Source organism: Rhinolophus sinicus, linkage group LG15 (genome assembly GCF_036562045.2).
Source record: "Rhinolophus sinicus isolate RSC01 linkage group LG15, ASM3656204v1, whole genome shotgun sequence".
In the NCBI taxonomy this organism is placed as follows: domain Eukaryota; kingdom Metazoa; phylum Chordata; class Mammalia; order Chiroptera; family Rhinolophidae; genus Rhinolophus; species Rhinolophus sinicus.
Window position 1 is genome coordinate 27,838,842 of NC_133764.1, and position 18,491 is coordinate 27,857,332.

General features: G+C 37.8%; 1 protein-coding gene and 1 long non-coding RNA gene across 10 annotated transcripts in view; one reads left to right on the top strand and one right to left on the bottom strand.

The window, feature by feature from the left end:
• The window catches only part of LOC141568922 (uncharacterized), a 71,935-nt gene extending 68,063 nt beyond the window's left edge, over positions 1–3,872 (bottom strand). The window contains exon 1 of the long non-coding RNA XR_012492250.1: positions 3,736–3,872. This is a non-coding gene — a long non-coding RNA (uncharacterized LOC141568922). The remainder of the gene's footprint in view (positions 1–3,735) is intronic.
• The window catches only part of TANC2 (tetratricopeptide repeat, ankyrin repeat and coiled-coil containing 2), a 341,035-nt gene that overhangs the window by 61,533 nt on the left and 261,011 nt on the right, over positions 1–18,491 (top strand). For 3 of the 9 annotated variants that reach the window (XM_074320173.1, XM_074320174.1, XM_074320179.1), the window contains exon 1: positions 3,472–4,043. The exons of 1 other annotated variant lie outside the window; for it this stretch is intronic. The gene's annotated coding sequence lies outside the window, so the exon portion shown is untranslated. Of the gene's footprint in view, positions 1–3,471; positions 4,044–18,491 lie in introns of those variants that run through there. 5 more of the 9 variants (XM_074320172.1, XM_019732927.2, XM_074320170.1 and 2 more) reach the window with 4 other exon arrangements.

Consider the following 18,491-nt stretch of genomic DNA (forward strand, 5'->3'; position numbering starts at 1 on the left):
TCCTCTATGTAGAAATACTCTGAAGTATTAGTCTAGAAATTATTAAATATTCATCAAAAGGCTGAAGTGGGAGTTGGTGGGGAATTGTTGAAGCTATCGAATTAGAAGTCATCAATTAAAGAAAAAAAGAAATGAGAGTATGAAAACCAATCAATGAAAAATTTCCTTACACCAATTTTTCAGGAGCATTTGCATTGTGAAACATGTTCACATTTTTCACAAGATGTATTCTGTATTCTCATTTACATTTTATGTAGTATTATCCTGAGGGTAACTGATAGAGGATAAAGTTTATGTTTGGGTTCAGATTGTGGCTCTGCCTTCCATTTAGTGTGACCTTGAGCTGGCCATTTAACCTCTCAGAGCCTCTTCCCTTCTATCTAGAAAATTGAGAGAATAATACTTACCTGATAGGATGTTTGAGAATTAAATGAGGTACTATATATAAGGCATTTAGTAAAGTATTTAAAGCCAGTAGGCAATCAATCAATCAATGGCTCTTTATTCAATAGGGAGAGAGTTGAGGGAAAAGGTAGAAAAAGGTGGGCCTGATGGTTTACTTAAGAGACTTAGAGTTGCCAGGCAAAGACATATAGAGGTGAGTGATTGTGCAGAGTTGATAGACTAAGAAATGGTACTTTGAATAATATAGATGGCACTGAAAAGTGGGGAAGTATAGGGTAAGGTTGGACTACTTTATGGACAATTATTGCAGGTTCTTCCTACATAGCATACATTATGTTTCCAAGTTTAAGTTATAGACTAAATTATCATCTTGCTTAGAATGGTTGTTTAGTAGGTAAAAAAATTAGCATTCTCAGGATTTCAGGTATTAGTGACAGAAAAGGAAATCAGGGAAAGGAGTTGAGAACAGAAGTGATTTTCTCTATAATGTTGCTCTCCATCCCTACTGTAACCCTTCCTTTACCTCTGTCAGGGACAGGGTGTTTCCCACACAAAGTCAAAATGTGGCAGCAAATTGCAAGGCTTAACAGCAGAACTACATGGAAGAAAATTGCTGAATAGAATCATGTTAGATGATGAAAACAGTGAAGCAGTGAGTTCATTCCGGTGGGCACTGGCACTGCCCAGTGTGAACATGGGATTTGGGAAAGGTCAGCCAAAAGAAATGGAGACTGATCTTTAGAAGTATGATGAGGACAGTGAGTCAGAACAAGAGACCCTGTGGGTCACAGCTATTAGAGCTTACTGTGGGGAAACCCAATAAAGAGCTCTGCTGCTAAAATGGAACACTTATGGTGTTTTTCTAATTTCTAGGAAAAATGGATTTAAAGGTTTTCATTTTGTGCATTTTTATTAAACTTTTGGGACTTTCTACCTTGTGGAAAGTTGCAAACAAATCTTAAAGGAAAAATACAGACATTGTTTCTAAAAAATACATAGTTTTTTAAATATGTGGTGATCTGCACAAACATAATATAGCCAGATTTAATGCTGGTAAAATTGTATCAAGTCCATATGGCTGAATTAAATCTATCAATATTTCATGGTGTTCCAGAATGAGCACCATAATTTCTGAGTGCTGCCACCTGAACGAGTTTGACAATCAACACGTTACACCCCTGACTGCCTTTTGTTAATTCTTAAGGAAAGGAATGTTATTAGCCTCAGTGAAACTCTCAGGCAAAGCTTAGATACAAAGTAATCTTTAAAATAAACAAACAAGGCCAATGGAGAATTAAATAGGGTAAATTTGAGTGCAAGAAGAATAACATAATTGCTACTGTTTCTGAGCACTTATATACCAGACTCTGTGCTAAGTATTTTTCAAACATAATTTCATTTAATCTTTATAACCATCCTGTGAGGTATCATCACCCACATTAGATAGATGAAGCAAACAAGGCTCACAGAGTTGCTCAAGATCACATAACTGGTAAATGGTGGATAACACTGAAATTCAAACCTAGGTTTCCTGATTTCAATCGTGATGACATTGTAATGCCTCTTTGTGTGATGCTCAAAAACTGAGATACAGTAAAGATACACAAACATTTTTGCACATATACTAACCTTTGTAATCAAGAACTAAGTCAAGATATTGAACATATCCAGCAACCCAGAATACTCCCTCCTGCCCCTCTCAGTTAATTCCCCCATAAGAAATCAATACTCCGTTTCTATCACCATAGATTGATTTGAGAGTAATCTAACTTTTTGGAGTTATCACCCAAAGATTCCATAGGCCACTCCTTCACTTTACCATTTTAGCTGTAGCATTCAAAGCTGCTCTAGCTCTAACTTTTCAAGCACTCACTGTAGAGACTAGCTGTTGGCTTTGTATTCAATTTCTTGTATATTCTGAAATTAATACTAATTTTTAAAAAACCAAAGAAACTCCTGGATAAAGTAGAGTCAAGGTCTGTTATCAAACAAACCAACCTCTTTAAGAAACTCCACAGACACAGGTTTCTTGGCTGAAGTAATTTGGTGCATCTATTTCTAATCATGGCATCTCATTAGGAAATGGATGACCATGAAAGGTCCTCTCAGTTTATGGAAGGAAAGACTAGCCAGGCAGGGCATGTAATAGTGATTGCTTTGCATCATTTCATAGCACAGGAAAAAATTTATGTGCACATATCTTCCACAGTTGACTTGCTGTTTTATGATGCAAGGGAAAGGAAGAGTAAAAGAGAAGACGATCTAGGTAGAGGGTGGAGAGAGGAATGACCTTCAAGGAGGCTTTAATGTGGTGGCTTTCTGTGCTTTGCCCATTGGCTTTTAAAACCACTTTACTTCTTGTCCAACCGGGGAGTGACAGAAGCAGCATCACAACTTCACCTCAAGCTCTCAAGTTGTGGTTGGTGAATTTTCAGCAATTATGATAGATAACAGCCTCCCTTCTCTCTTTTCCCTCCCCACTACTTCTCTCCCACCCATTGCTGGTTTTCCACTTCATTCCGATTCCCACCTTAGTCAACTGTGGCATTTTGAAGCAGTCTACACTCTAGAATTGCGCATAGGGAAGGAATAACTGACATTCGTAGGGTTCGATGATTCTAGGAGTGATACGTGCTTAAGGTGACCGAAGTGGGCGACATCTACAGGAACGTTCTGGCCATCAAAGCAGGAGGACAGGCCCAGAAGTGGGCGCACGTGACAGCAGCAGCACCTCGAGAGTGACATCACCTCTGGAGGCGGAGCCGACTAGGGCCTTGTCTGCTATTGAGCTTCCTCCCCTCTTCCCCACTAATTGCCTGCGACCCCACCAGTAACAGCTCCCTGAGGGAACAAGAAATGCCCAGACCTCACAGAGCGGCAAAGCCAGTGCCCAACCTCCCAGCACAGCAAAGGGTTCGGTCTGCGCTCTCTTTCCTAGTAGTTCCCCACCCCAAACTGTGGAGGGGGCGGGGGCGCGGGCGCGCGCGCTCCACCACGCACGCGCCCTCACGCACGCGCGCTCCCTCCGCGCTCCCGCCCCTCCCCACTCCAGTCCGGAGGGGGCGGGGCTGCGGGCGGCCTCGAAGGGTGCGACGCCCCCGGCGCGGCGGCGGCGCTAGCGAGCGGCCGGTTGGGCACGGGTTGCTGGGCGCGCTGATCCGGCGGGGCCCACTGGCATAGCCGCCTCACGCTAGCCGCCCGTCGGGAGGGGGAAGCTGCGATCCCACTGAGCGCCGGGCCCGAGGCCGCAGGCGCTGCCCTCCCGCCGCCGCCGCCCTCTGCGCCTCCTCCGGGCGGCCCCGCCCCCGTTCCCATCCCCCTCGCGCTCACCTCCCGGCTGTACCGCGCGCGAGGCGGAGCGAGGCGCCCGCCGCCGCTACCGCCGCCGCCGCCGCCGCTGCGCTAAGGGGCGAGATCCTGCAACCGCGCCGCCACTGACAGGAGAACCGCCGCGGGTTGTGCTCGCCGGCCTCGAGGCCCCGCCGCGCCTTTCCCGGGCGCAGACCCACCGCGGGCGTCGGAACGCAGCGAGGTGCTCTGGGAATCACGGGCGGCGCCGGCGGGCGGCGCAGATTTCCTAGAAGACCCCGGGGACTGGGGCTTGACCCCGAGGTGCAGCGAGCCCCTCAGAGCGGCAGGTAAGAGACCCGGGGGAGCCGGGGAAGGAAAGGTCGCTTCAGTGACAGGGGCGTTCATCTCCAACGCCTGGGCTCCAGGGAGAGGGGCGGGAGCGAGCGGGGAGACAGCCAAATGAGCAGCGAAGTGCCTCCGGTGTCCAAGGCGTGGGGAAGGTTGGCTCCAAATGTGGCACTCAGGGTGGCTTTAGATGGGTCTGGGGTCGGTCACTTCGGTGTCACCGAAGGTGTCATGGAATTTGGTACCGACAGAGTCTCCGGATGACGGGGACCCAGGATGAGATGCGAAGCAGATTGCTAAACGTGGCAGGGAATGTGGTGCAGAACGAGTTGCAAAATGTGCCCCCAGAATGCAGCATAAAAGTAGTTGTGAAATGTGCCAGGTAAGGCACAGGGTGGGTTGGCCTGTGTGGCATTGAAATTCATGGTGGAAATGTTATTAGTGATACTGATAATTCCCCTGGGAAAGGAGGCGTAGTGTAAGAAAGGATTAATAAGGCTCATTGCTAGATATTTTATCACAGGAAATCGAGAGGAGCTATGATACGCAATTTTTTGAGATAGAGATAGTACCCACCTGAAAGGAAAAAGCAAATTGAGTCTGGTTGTGAAAAAAATAGGGCGAAAATAATTCCAGGTTTTGACATCAGCATGTAGAGCACTGATACAATTGTATCCTGTCTTCTATTCCAGGTGTGGAATGTTTAAAATGTTTATCACAGGACATAAACAGTGATAATTAACATGAAGAAGATTTGATGTTTTGGGTGTCTTTCACTCTCTGCTCCTCTCCCAGAAAAGAAAAAAAACAAACATACAAATCCCACCCCCCCCATCTAGACCATAATTCTAAGTTGAAGATAATTAGGCAAAGGGAAAATTTTTGATGTATCCCTTTCTTCATTTTTACACAGGTGAAAATATCTGGAATGAGGAAAACAAAAACAATATGGTGAACAAAAGGGATAAATTTTCAGGCGTTTTGAGGGGTTGGAGCCAAAAGTAATTGCAATGGTTAATTACAGTGAATGACAGGAGTGATATTTTCTTGCATGTTCTTGGTGTTGGGGTGGCAAGAAAGGGGGGAAAATGGAATACAGTAAATGTGGCATAAAAAGCAACAATATGGATTCTGTCAGTGGAGTGCTTCTTCCATCATTTCTCAGGTAGATCATCTTCAGAATGTGAGCTCAAAAAATAAAACATTAAATCTATCTATCTATCTATCTATCTATCTGCTATTACCCACATGCTGCAAAACATTGTAACTTCCATTTAAAGAGAACATATGTGTTTTGAGAGGATTGTCGGAACATAGCTAGAATTTCTGAAGTAACAAAAGACAGCTAGCTCCATGAGCTATTTAATGTAACTTATATGTATACATTCAATTACTGTCTATATACTATGAAACAAGCAGAAATATCTGGATGTGTTCATTAGGATATAGTTAAGTATTGATAGATTTCAGTGTTTTATTAATATGCTTTAATTCCTGTAGCGAAATTGAAGTACTTGCCTGAATGTTGTTCTTACAATAAGAATAGTAAGTAATTTGCCAGAATTGGAAAATTCACAATGATTGGCTTCCTCCTAGATCCAAATTCAGCCGTTGAGATATCATTTTACTTCAAAGACAAAACTGGATTTTCCTTGATGATTCATTTTGGGTTTTGGTCTTTTCTGTAGATATATCCCTCACCTAGCGGCTATGTTGGGGCTAAAGTGGAGAGGAGAAGGCCAGAGAGAATAAAGAGCAGTTCTGTTGGGTCTTCCTGTTTTGTTCTGACTGTAAGCCATATGTACTGCCACCCCCTACTGTCTGTAGGAAGAGGTGTTGCAGAGCCCCATTCTTTTCTTGTTATCACTGCCCCCTTGTGTAAGGGAAGAAATTGATAGTTGCACTTCAGGAAGCCACTCTCCTTAGATTGTTCTTGATAGAGTGATTATGTAGATTTATTAATCACCTATTTTTTTCAAAGTTGCAGGGCTTGCAGGGCTTTTAACTTACTGTTAATCAGTCTTCAGATTTAATGTCTATTTTTAATAGTATCTAATTTTAGTTCATAATTCAAGTTGCTAAAAATATTTTCAATATTTGGGAATATGGTGCAGTACCATTACCAGAAGTAGTACTAGTAGTACTACCTCGTCCTTACATAGCACCTGCTCTGTACTAGACGTGTTATACATGTTTTAATCAGTTTCATTACCCAATGAGGTATGTACTGTTATTTCCATTTTACGGTTAAGAAACTAAAACACAGAGATGTTAAATAGCTTGCCCAAGATGATTTAGCTAGCAAGTAGAAGGGCTGTTTCAACTCAGGAACTCTGGCTCCACATTCTGTGCTCTTCGCCAGTATACTGTATTACCCTCCCAACCAAATTAGTATTGACACACATTAAAATGCAGGTTCCCATCATAAAGCAAATACTACACATGTGTATAAATCTAAGTAAGTAGTAAGACACATAAATGTTAAGCCTACAAATACACCAAAATATACAATATGAATATTTCTCTTTAGGAATTTATTTTTTTAATTTATTTCTGGGATTACGAGTAGAGGAGTATCAGTACTTTTTATGTGGTTAGGGAAATATTTGGCTTTGGGGAAAACTTTAGAGGTAGAAAGTTACTTTCAAGTAGTTTGGGGTCTGTGTGTGTGTGTGTGTGTGTGTGTGTGTGTGTGTGTATACTATCTCTTTAAAAGCACCAGTAAATTTTTACTGCTAATTTTCTCCAGGAAAATTAAGGAGAAATTCTCTGTTTTTTCTACCACTCAGTTTTATGACCTCTATTTTATTTTTAAAAGTAATTAACAAAAATGGATTGGATGCATATGTACATTTTACTTCTTCCATCGTCAATTGTTTGCTCAGATTTTCTCACACTTAAACATTGTTTCATAAGTATTAACTACATATGAAATGACATTTAAAAATGTATAAAATATAAAGAATAACAATGTAGCCAACATTTATACACATTCAACTCAGTTTAAGAAATGGAATGTCACCTCCTACGCTTGTAACAATTTTCTTCTCTTGGCAAACTTTCTGCCATTCTGTGAATTACATATCTCATGTAATCAAGCATGTCCTTCATTTTTATATACGTTTGTTGATAAGGGGATTCAATATAATCTACTGATTATGGCTAAGACATTCAGGATGTGTTTATAGCTTTAGTATATTTAATTGTCAGACTCAGATCATGCTCTGTATTTATATTGGTTGATAGTTCATTTTAGCATACCTCACTTATAAAACTTAATTTGTTGTTTGCATCTTTATCATAAAGTTTTACTAACATTGTTAAACATTAGGTTATTTCCCTCTTTCATCATTGATTCCTGACTGTCCTATGCTAGCTCTCTAGCTTTTTTCCTCATCCCCATGAATGTGTTTTGCTTTTTGAGTGTTTTCTGAATTGACTCCGTGTACATTATTTTGAATGGAGAAGGAAGTAGGCCTAGAAAGCAATATACTAAACCAGCAGTTCCAAAAGGAGAATATTAGGGTAGTTGATATTGATTAGATATAAAGTAGAACAAGTGTACATAAAAGAAATGCATCACAATTCTTTCCTTGTCATATTTCTTCCTGTTAAAACAGAATTAAAATTGAATCTTTGAGAAACACTGATTGGGCACACTAGTTGAATTATATTGGATTGTATTTAAACAGACTCACCGATGTTAGCTGAAATATTTTTACTGATGGTACCCAGATTTTATTTCCACGAGCTAGAATAAGCTGTTGCAGAATGCTGTTTACTTTTCTAGCACTACTTTGACCGAAGTAACAAATATTGTAAAATAGCTTGGAAGCTAGTTTAATGATTTTATTTGGACTTTTTGTTTTTCTTTCTCTGAATGAATTGAAACGGCATTTCATACCTGCTGAGTGCTGGTAGTCATCAATTTCTATTGAGTATACTGTATAAGTAAATAGTCTTCGTTATAATACCATGCAAACTATTACTTGGTCTATTTGAATAGCATCTTTTGTAGTAATTTGTATTAGATGAAGATTGTTAAGGAGATATGTGTGTGGTGACAGAGAGTGCATATCCTTGATGAGTCTCTTTACAAATTTGTGGAGTAAAATAGGTTAAAAGGGAGAGATTAAAGACTTACAGCTATACTTTCCCACCCAATGGTCCTTTTTCTTTCTTGTAGAGGATATTTTCTTCTTAAAGTGTTTAAGATTCAAGGTAATATTAGATGAAGGACAAGAAATTTGGGGCCTGAGTTTTAGAAGGCTAGAGCAGGTTGAGGATGCAATAAGTGAAAAAAGTTTCTGGTAGGCATCTTTATTCCAGAAAGTTCTAAGTAAGTAATTATGATACTATAATTATTTATGTAAACAAATTTATTAATTCAGTTTATTTTATTTTAAAAAATCTTTATAAATCTTTTGAAAGCTGTGTTTGTGGAAGCAACTAGGTATCAGCTAGTTGCTTTTTTATGGGCCACATCACAAAAATAGGTTATGATCAGCTTCTGTTAGTCCTTGAATAGTGGAAGGTCAGTTTAACAATAGTTGAAGATAAGTTTAAGAGACAAAATAAGTTGGTGTCAGTCTTAATCGTGCCCTTTGTTTACCCTTTTCTTCTCCATAATATCAGTTTCTGCCTTTATTCAGTGCATGGCGTATTCCCACCTCTCAAACTCCTTTTTTAAAAAATCAGAACCTGAGAGATTTTGATATCAGTCATTTAACCTGAGTAGTTGCATTATAGTAAATAATCTTGTTGGTGTGTTTTTTAATAATCTAATTGCCCAGTAGACATCTTTACTGTTTATGTCAAATTTATGTACCTTTCTTTCATAGATACTGTTGACATTAAACGGATGGAGAGGGTTTATTCAGGGAACAACAAAGACTTGCAACTGGGTACACGTGGCCTAATGGCCTCCCACAAGCAAGTCCAGAGAAACAAAGGGGAGGACCGCTCTTTTATGGACTGGGGATGCTGTTGTAAACAAAGAGTCCATTGGAGGAAAATTGGATGTACAGTGACTTCATTGGCTCAGTTATGATAGTCTCCCATTGACTGAACTGTTACTGGGAAAGGAGGAATCTTTTCTTTATGCTGCCAAGGTATTAAATTAATGAAGATACAAGGTACGAGTATGTCTCTTTCTGTTGGCATCATTAATGTGTGTTGAGTGACTCCAGCATGAGAGTTCTCCCTTCTAGACTCCATTTTAAGTGAGGATTCTGTTTATTAATTAGTTTTCACAGAGCTTTGCTGCCAGAGTGATCTTTCTAACATGGTCATCTGATCTTGTCACTCTTTTCTTCAGAATCTTGCTGCGGTTCCTCATCACTTAATGGGTAAAATGGAAGCTTTAGCAAACCACGTAAGGTCCTTCATGATCTGATCCCTGCCTTCTCTTTAGACTCATTGCCTGCCACTCTTCTTCAAAGTTATGTTTCAGCAATACTAAACTACTTGTGGTTCTTTCTATATGTAATACTCTCTTACCTTTCCATGCCTTTATATAGGCAATTTTCTCTGCATGGATTACTCCTCTCCCCTCTTTTGTTCTGTGGGCAAACTGCTCCTCAGCCTTCAGCCTTCATGTCTTGGCACAAATAGTGACTTTATTTTTTACTGGGGAACAGTGTGTTTTTCTGGCACCCATCAGTCATTGTCCTTCAATCTAGTTGTGGAGGGCACAGCTCTCTGGCCCATGTGGGAATTGAACCGGCAACCCTGTTGTTCAGAGCTCGTGCTCTAACCAACTGAGCCATCCGGCTGCCCACAAGTAGTAACTTTTACGTGAAGAAGGTGTTGCCTGCTTTTCTGGGTGGGCTTGGGCATGCCATTTTCTATCTAGTCTCCCATTGCACCTGTTAAATATGAGCATTATAGTAGTTGTCAGATCATATTTTAATTATTTATATGCCTAATCACGAAGTCTGTGAGATTGAAAGCAGTCATGGCTTTTCATCTTTTATTTTCAGCATCAGCGTAGTTAGGACATAGTAGGTGTTCATTGTCTACTTATTCAATAAAGATTGTTGACAGTTATCTGAGTTATGCCTTTGAAACCTCATCTGTTATGGAATTAGAGAACATTCTGGGCATCAGGAGGTATGTGTAGAGAAATATATGTACATGCACACACCATCCAGAATAATATTCAGAGTAACTCCTAGACTATAATTAAAACTAACTCTAAAGATAAACTAGATTTTATTATTTTTTTATATTTACTAGGGTGAAGGGAGAACGATTAAAAGGTTTTCTGTGTGAACTTTAGCTGAATTATTTTCACTGTATGTTACAGGGGTTGGCAAAACCCAGCCTATGGGCCAGATGCAGCCCAGCATGTTTTTATATGGTCTGCAAGCTAAGAGTGGTTTTTACATTTCTAAATGGTTGAAAAATATAAAAAGAAGAATAATGCTTTGTGACATGTGAAAATTATAGGAAATTCAAATTTCAGTGGCCATAAAGAAAGTTTTATTGGAATATAGCCCTGCTTACTCATTTACATATTGGCTATGGCTGTTTTCCTGGTACAATAGCAGAGTTGGGTGGTAGCAATAGAGACCATATGGCCAGAAAAGCCTAAATATGTATTTACTGTCTAGCCCTTTACAGATAAAGTTTACCAGTTCTTGGTCTGTTATATAGTCTGTTCTCATTAAATGTTCATTAAATGTCATGAGTTGGAGACCGACCAACTGTGTCTGTTGAAGGCCTCTGCAGGGCATAATTGCTTCTGTTTACTGAGAAAAGATTGGCCACTTTAGCTTACTAGCTATTTATCTGACAGAGGGCCCCTGTTGTACCTCCTTATGACACCCATATTATGTCTAATTCTGAAGAAGTGTCTGACAACGTGTATTATTCAATCTTATTCCGTTTTCTTGGAAGAGGTAGTCCAAGGAGAGAGGTTTGGAGCAAAGCATATAAGAGAACATTTTTCTTTGTTTGCTCAGGTCTCAGTCTCTCATACATATTTTGCATAAAAAAAAGATCATTGTTATATGAAAAAAGTCCAGTTTTTGTATATTAGTTTGTTATACAGACACATTATTTTTAAGGACTATGAATTAAGTTAGATTAGTTATGTTGGAAAAATTGTTTTTTTATGCAGTGTATTAATATTAAATCATTCACTTAAATGTTGACTACCTACTATGCGTAATTACACTTACTGCTGTAGTTTTTTCAGTTGAAGGTGGACATTTCATATACTTTCTTAAAAGCTTAAAATTTTAATTTAGAATTTTGTGTCCTAGATACTCATGCTATTTCTGGGAAAAATATAGTTAAAAATAATGTATTAAAGTTTGTCATTTCCCTGAAGTTTCACTGGCCTATGTTGATAAGTTTTTTGTTTTCTTTAGGTGGCAAAGGTATTATGAAAAGGAAAACTGATTTATATATTCCTTTTTATAAAAGCAAGTGTTAAAGACATAAAATTCACAAAGTATATGAACAACAAAAATGGAAAACTTGTTATTCAAACAGATATGTTTCAGCCCGGTAGCCATGCTTATTTCCTTGTCTGTAATACCATGCTTGCATTATCATGTCTGATTATATCAGATGACATATCTGATTATAGAAATTGACAACATGAACAAATATGGCACCAGCTTTTTATTGTCATGGAAACCCCCTTTCCTTACCTATGGATTCCAGCCTTATAAGTAGAATAGTTAGTTATTAAACTTGGAATTGGAAGTGAGTATGTAGATATTGTGATTTAATCATTTTAGGCATGGGGACTCTGCCTCAGATCTTAGTAAATTCCCTCTGCCTAAATGAAAGAAGTCTTTTCTTAGCCCTTTGTTCCTAATCTTGTGTTGTGGGGTCCCACAATTTTTAGCTCTAGTTGCTGAAATTTGATAAGCCAAAACTAGTTAGGCTATCAAAGCTTGATAGGTATTTGTTATACCCTTTAATTCTATTCTATTCAAATTCTATGGAATCCTGTAGGGATTCCAGGATTGTGAATTAGGGTGAATGAAGGTAATTAGCTTTAGTAGACATGTGGGATGAAGACATACAATACAGCCAAATCCTGCTTCAGCATCAGAGAATCTTAGCTCTTTCTTTTCAGGGCTTTTTGAAGAGGAAGAGAGACTTCCTTTGGAAATTGTTGTTGAGACCTTCCTATATTATAGGATGACAGTACTGTTCAGTTGTAAGAAGCTTTTGAAATTCTACAATCATGATACACATTGTATGGCAGATAGTACATGAATTTGTGAGTTTTTGAATTATGAAAACAGGTTCGAATTATTGCTATCACTTATAATAGACTAAAACCTATCTTGCAGGGTTTTAATGATGATGAAATGAAATAATGCCAGTGAAAATCCTTAGGACAGTGTTTGGTACTTAATAAGTGGTAATTTTTCTTAGGCTTTGGAAAGTGTCCTGGATTTCTCTTTTTTGATGAATAGCTCCTCCCCATTATTTTTACTAGCTTCGTCAGTTCAGCTTTTCCTTATTTTGTCTTGCTCTCCTGTACAGCCTTGCAGGGCATTTAAAAAAACAAACCCAATGGTACTTTGGCTACTGGTCAATTTCATTTGTGTCCTGAAATTTTCTTTTGTGAAGGATTTGATGAGAGCTGAGAAAAAGTTCTTGAATAACCATAAACTTAAAAATAGAAACTCTTAGGAGAACGATGCTGTTGGGAAGACTCCTAGAATGTATTTCTTTTTGAACTGTTTCTCTTTAAGCACTACAAACTTGACAAAAAATTAATTTTTAATCTCCTCTGTAAAATAGCAAACCATAGCATTTCTTGAGATGACAAACTCTGTGACAAAAAATTTTTTTCAATCCAATCATGTAAACATTTTCAACTTTTACAAACATCTCTCACTTTTGTGACTAACTGGAACTTTCTGTGTGTGATAACTTTATCCCCTTGCCCTCTATGCTCCATGTTGATAGCTTTTTGTAATTTTTCTTTTCAAAAAAATTTGTATGTAACCATCAGTCGAGGTAGAGGTAGTTGGTTTTCTTTTGTGATTTACTTAATAAGAAGGACTTGTCTATTTACAGTGTAAAATAATACACTAGAAAGAGTTTGCCCCTCTTTCTTTAGTATGATAGATAACAAGCTAACTATTCAAAATCTCATTTTTCCCCAAGCTTCAATTATTTCTGTAACATTTTGTCCATTTCTGCTAATCGATGTATGATCTATACAATTATTCATTGAATATGTTTCTTTAAATGGACTTGACTCACTATCTCTTAGTTTTACTCTTAGTTGTCATAATATCCATGAACTGACACATTTGTGCTAGTTATAAAATAAAAATTAGTGCCTTTTGATGGCATCTTGCTTTAATTCATTTGGGAAAAACCATCAATATGTACCTTTGGCTCCAGACTGGATTTTGTATTTTTAAATAAATGAACTTTATGATTTCTCTCCATGCTTTAGATAATTTAATTCTCTTTTGTCTTTGACTAAAAATGGCTAAAGGTGGCCATTTATTAGTTTGTCAACAAATGTCAATTGTCATTACTTATAATAGATAACTGGTGTTTCCCCGTTACTCTCACTCCCCATTTTACCTTTTAAAAAAATTTAAAAAGTAATATTCTGCTTGCATCCACTAAAATAAAGCAGGGGTGAATAAAGAAAAAGTTAATGTTTTTCTCTCCCCTCAGGTCTTTCCTTTCTCCACTTTTGCTCCTTGGGTAGTCAATGTTAACCAACACTGAGTATTTTTCAACATCATTTTCTTAGTTCAAAATAAACACACACGCAGGCTTTTTGTAACTTGCTTTATTCATTTCAAAATATAACTTGGCTATCTTTCCAGTATAGTAAATGGAACTCTAATTATTTAAAACAACTGAGAAACATTCCATAGCATACTGCACTGTAATTTATTCTGTTCTTCCCCAACTAATGGATGTTAAGATTGTTTTCATTTTTTTTTTTTGCTATTATAAGAATTAGTCAAGTTTTACTCATTACCAGTGAAGAAAACATTTTATATAAAATATTAGTGAAATAAATCCAGCAGTGAATTTAAAAGATCATCATCAAGTACAGTTTATTCTAGGAAGGCAAGCACAGTTAAATATTAACATTATTATATTGACAAATTACAAAAGTATATGATTAGCTCTCTTTTTTGAGGTGAGTTGGGGGACTTTGTATTATATTTATAGCATAGGGAGATGCCTGCCTATGTGGACAGTAATCTAAATGTACAGATCTTTGATCCTCAAAGTTGATAGACAAAAGCCTTTTTTCTAGAGTCTTTGTGGGGGACTTTGTGGGGCCTGTACCTTGGCTTTGACTTTAGTCTCACTACAAAACCTGGTACTTGGACAGTGGAAATAAGCATACTTCCAGAGACTGGAATGGATGGTACGGGCTGGCACCTTTTAAGATGTTATAGTTGATTACCTTGAGCTTAATGAGAGCCTTGTTGGCCTCTGTTCAGATGCTCATTGCCTTGGAAACATTGGCCTGAGCCTTTTTGAGGTCTTTCTTACTGTGCTTGTTGGCAAAATATGCATTCCTTGGGATCTAAGTTTCTTGAAGCCATTTCTAGGACTGGTTGTATATGATGTTCTTGGATTTGGCCGTATCTGTACTGCCAGCTACAACTCTGGGAGTGGTGGAGATTGGACAAAAGAGACCAATAACTATCTTAATAGATGTCAGAAAAGCATTAGATAAAAATTTGCAGTAATTTCCTCAGAGTATATATGGTATAATTTCTGAATCCTTGCTTGAGTGAAGATGCTTTTCTTTTATCTCGATCATTGAATGGTATCCTGGTTGGATATAGTTCTTGATTTATAATACATTTTTCCCCCTTATAGTATATACACTTTATACCACTGCCTTCAAGCTTCTTGTGCAATAGGTAAGTCTGATGCCACTTTGATTCTCCTTTCTTTCCAAGTAACTGGTTCTTCATCTTCTGTACAATCTTGCCACCCTTAATGTACCCTGAGATTATCAGATCTAATCTCTTCATGCACTTTATCCCTTTTCTATCATGAGATACCCAGTTCTCCCAGTTCATTTCTCATTTCTTAGACTTTAATTCCTTTCTGTATAGTTCTTTATTTCCCCCCCACTGGCCCCATTTTTATTTTCCTTATTCTTAATGTTTAATAATAGTAATAGTAAAATCATTTTGGTCATTCTGAGTCGATAGTCTCAGTTACACATTGTGCTGTTTCAAAAAGTAGTTTCAAATATTTTCTTATTTCAGGAAAGTTTTTTAAAATTGTTTTTACTCTTTGTTTTGATTTTCCTCTTTAGGGCTTCCTGTTATCTATATATTCAATCTTCTTTGTCATTAGTGTTATCATTTTCTCTCAAATTCTTTTATCTCTTTTTGAATGACAAAATTTTCTCTTTTTTACCTTTATTTTGCTTAAGGGATTATCTGTTTTTATTCACTGTTGTATTCATTTCTGGAATGATTCTTTCCTTTTTTAAAAAAATTCTTTCCTTGGTTATGTCATCTCTCATGACTTTGTATAATTGTTACATCTGTTCTTTCATATCTTGTGTCATTTTCTTAAGATCTTAAGCTCATTTTGAAATAGCGTGTTGCAGTTTTGATCTGTTATGTCGGCATGTCTTTCTGGCATGCTTTCATTGTCTGTGGGGATGTTAATTTGCTCCTTCTCTCTCTTTTCTTATAATTTTGTATGGGATTGACATTGATACTTTTCTGTGAGTAATTTTTGTTTGAAATTAGTTTAGTTTTAAAAAATCTTTTAGAATGTGGCTGGGTTCAGGAAAGCTTTTTCTAACTTCACAGAGCTTTTTCTTTTGTTATTTTTGTGTGTTGTTAATAAATATGGCAGCTTGCTTTCTGAGACTTCTTGGCCTTATTCTCCTCCAGTAGTTTTGTCTGGACTTTCTCTTTACTACATCTCTCTTCTCTGATCCCAGTTTTCATCCTTATGATCATAAAACCCTTCTGGCTCACTGCCAGTCATCTGCAAAACTCTTTTTTTTTTTTTATCGTTAACCTCTTCTCTAACCTTCTTTCTCTAACTGAAACTTAGCTCTTCCCTGAAGAGTTCTTAAGTGGTGGCTCCTCCTACGTATTGAGTTGGTTTAAGTGTTCTTTCTGCTTTCTCATAGTTGCTTCTAGATTTCTTCTGGATTCACCGCTGCTCTCCTACTTCTCCAGTTGTAATTGGTGATTTCAGTATCCATACAGATGATCCTCCTGGATATTCTGGCCTCGTGACTTCTTCTCTGCTGACCTGTCTTCTAACATAGCCTTTTGCTTCTATGGCATATCCTGTGCAGTGCAGCTGCAGTAACTGGGGAGCTTTGAAAAACTACAGATGCCTGGGAATCACTCCCAGAGATTCTGATTTGGTTAGTCTAAGATATGGCTTGGGATGTTTTTAAGTTTTCCAAGGTGAGTTTAATGTGCAGCCGGAATTGAGAGTCGCTGCCCTAGAACTTGTTATTACCAATACCGTGTTTCCCCAAAAATAAGACCTAGCCAGACAATGAGCTCTAATGCGTCTTTTGGAGCAATAATTAATATAAGACCTGGTCTTATATAGTATAATGTAATATAATATAATATATAATACTGGGTCTTATATTAATTTTTGCTCCAAAAGACGCATTAGAGGTGATTGTCCGGCTAGGTCTTATTTTCGGGGAAACACAGTAACTATTAATACCACTTTTTATAATGTAAATTTCTGGAATTTTACTCTCCAACTACCACCTTTAGTTTGTCTCACTTTTTGTATTACCCAACAATCTTAATTCTTTGATTCACTGAGACCTTTTAATTTGCCACCTTTTCCCTTTTCCTCAATGCATTCATATCCTCACTTCCTTTTCTAACTAGCTGAATTCCCATAGTCCGTTATTACATTTGCTCTCCTGCATTTACCCTGACTTCCCTTGATCTTTCTCTCTTGGTTGGTCTTTCCTGGCAAAATCCAACCCTGATTAAAACCAACTATACCTATTTTACACCTGTACACTTCTAGCTGATTATAGCTGGAGCAGAACAACTATGTTGACTTTAAATTCTTGGCTAATACTCAGTGGCTTTAAATTCACTGTTTAGTGCTGCCAAGCTGTCCTACTATATTACTGTAGTTCTTCCACTCTCCCATTTGCTTAGATGATCATAGCTTTCCCTTGCACTAAAATATTCAATATCTCCCTTTCCATCCTTTCTTTCAGCTGATGACCTTGCTTTCTCTTTTACTAAGAAAATAGAAACCATCTTCCTATCTTTACTAGTTATTGTGAATTAACTGTCTTTTCCTCTGCTGAAGGCCATTCCCACCAGTTGTCCATTAGAGCTCACTCTTTCTCTCCTTCTCAAGGACATTCTTCCTGCATTCCTTCCCCGTTTCTGCTTTTCTGGGTCGTTGTTAACTGTAATTTTTTTTTTTTTTTTTATCTTAAAGAAATCTTCTCTTGATCTTACTTTTCCTTCCAGCCACCACCCCATTTCTTTTCTGATGTATACCCATCTGCAAAACAGTTATCTTTGTTCACCTTATCCAACTGTCTCTTTCACAGCTTTGAGATAGTAATAATTTACATATCACAAAATTCACTCATTGTAAGAGTACAATTCAATGATTATTGATAAATTTATAGAGTTGTGCAGTCATCACCACAATCTCATTTTGCAACATTTCCGTCACCCCCCCAAATTTCTTTAGCCCATTTATATTCAGTCCTTAGTCCCAAACCCAGCTCTAGGCAACCACTGATCTGCTTTCCGTCTCTATCAGTTGGTCTTTGGACATTCAGATAAATGGGATCATACAATATGTAGTTTTGTTTAATTTCCTTAATATGCCCTTTTTTGTTTCTGTCTTCATTCCTTAGCATAATATTTTTGAGGTTAATCCATATTGAGCATGTATCAGTATTTCATGCCCTTTTATTGCTGAATAATATTCCATTGTATGGGTATACCAAATTTTGCTTATCCGTTCACAAAATAATGGACACTTGTAGTGTTTACAGTTTGGGGCTTTTATGAATAATGCTGCTATAAACATTCATTTATAGGCCTTGATATGGGTATATGTTTTAATTTCTTTTGGATAGATTCCTAGAAGTGGAATTGCTTTGTTTGTGATCCATTTTAGTTACTTTTTATATATGGTGTGAGGTAAGAATCTAAGTTTATTTATTTATTTTTTTGCATATGAATATCCAATTGCTCCAACACCATTTATTGGAAAAATTATTCTTTCTTCCATTGACTTGTCTTGGCACAATAAAAAATCATTATCTCAATGGCTCTTACCACCTGGAACTTCCTGTTAAATCCCCAAATAGTCCACAAGCCCATTACTTGCTCCAAATAGGTCTATAACCTCAGGCTGGTGGAAATGCTGGCTCTCCCTGTTCACTTGTCACTGAATGGCTACTTTAACTGGAAGTGCTACAGGTTGAGTCCTGTTTG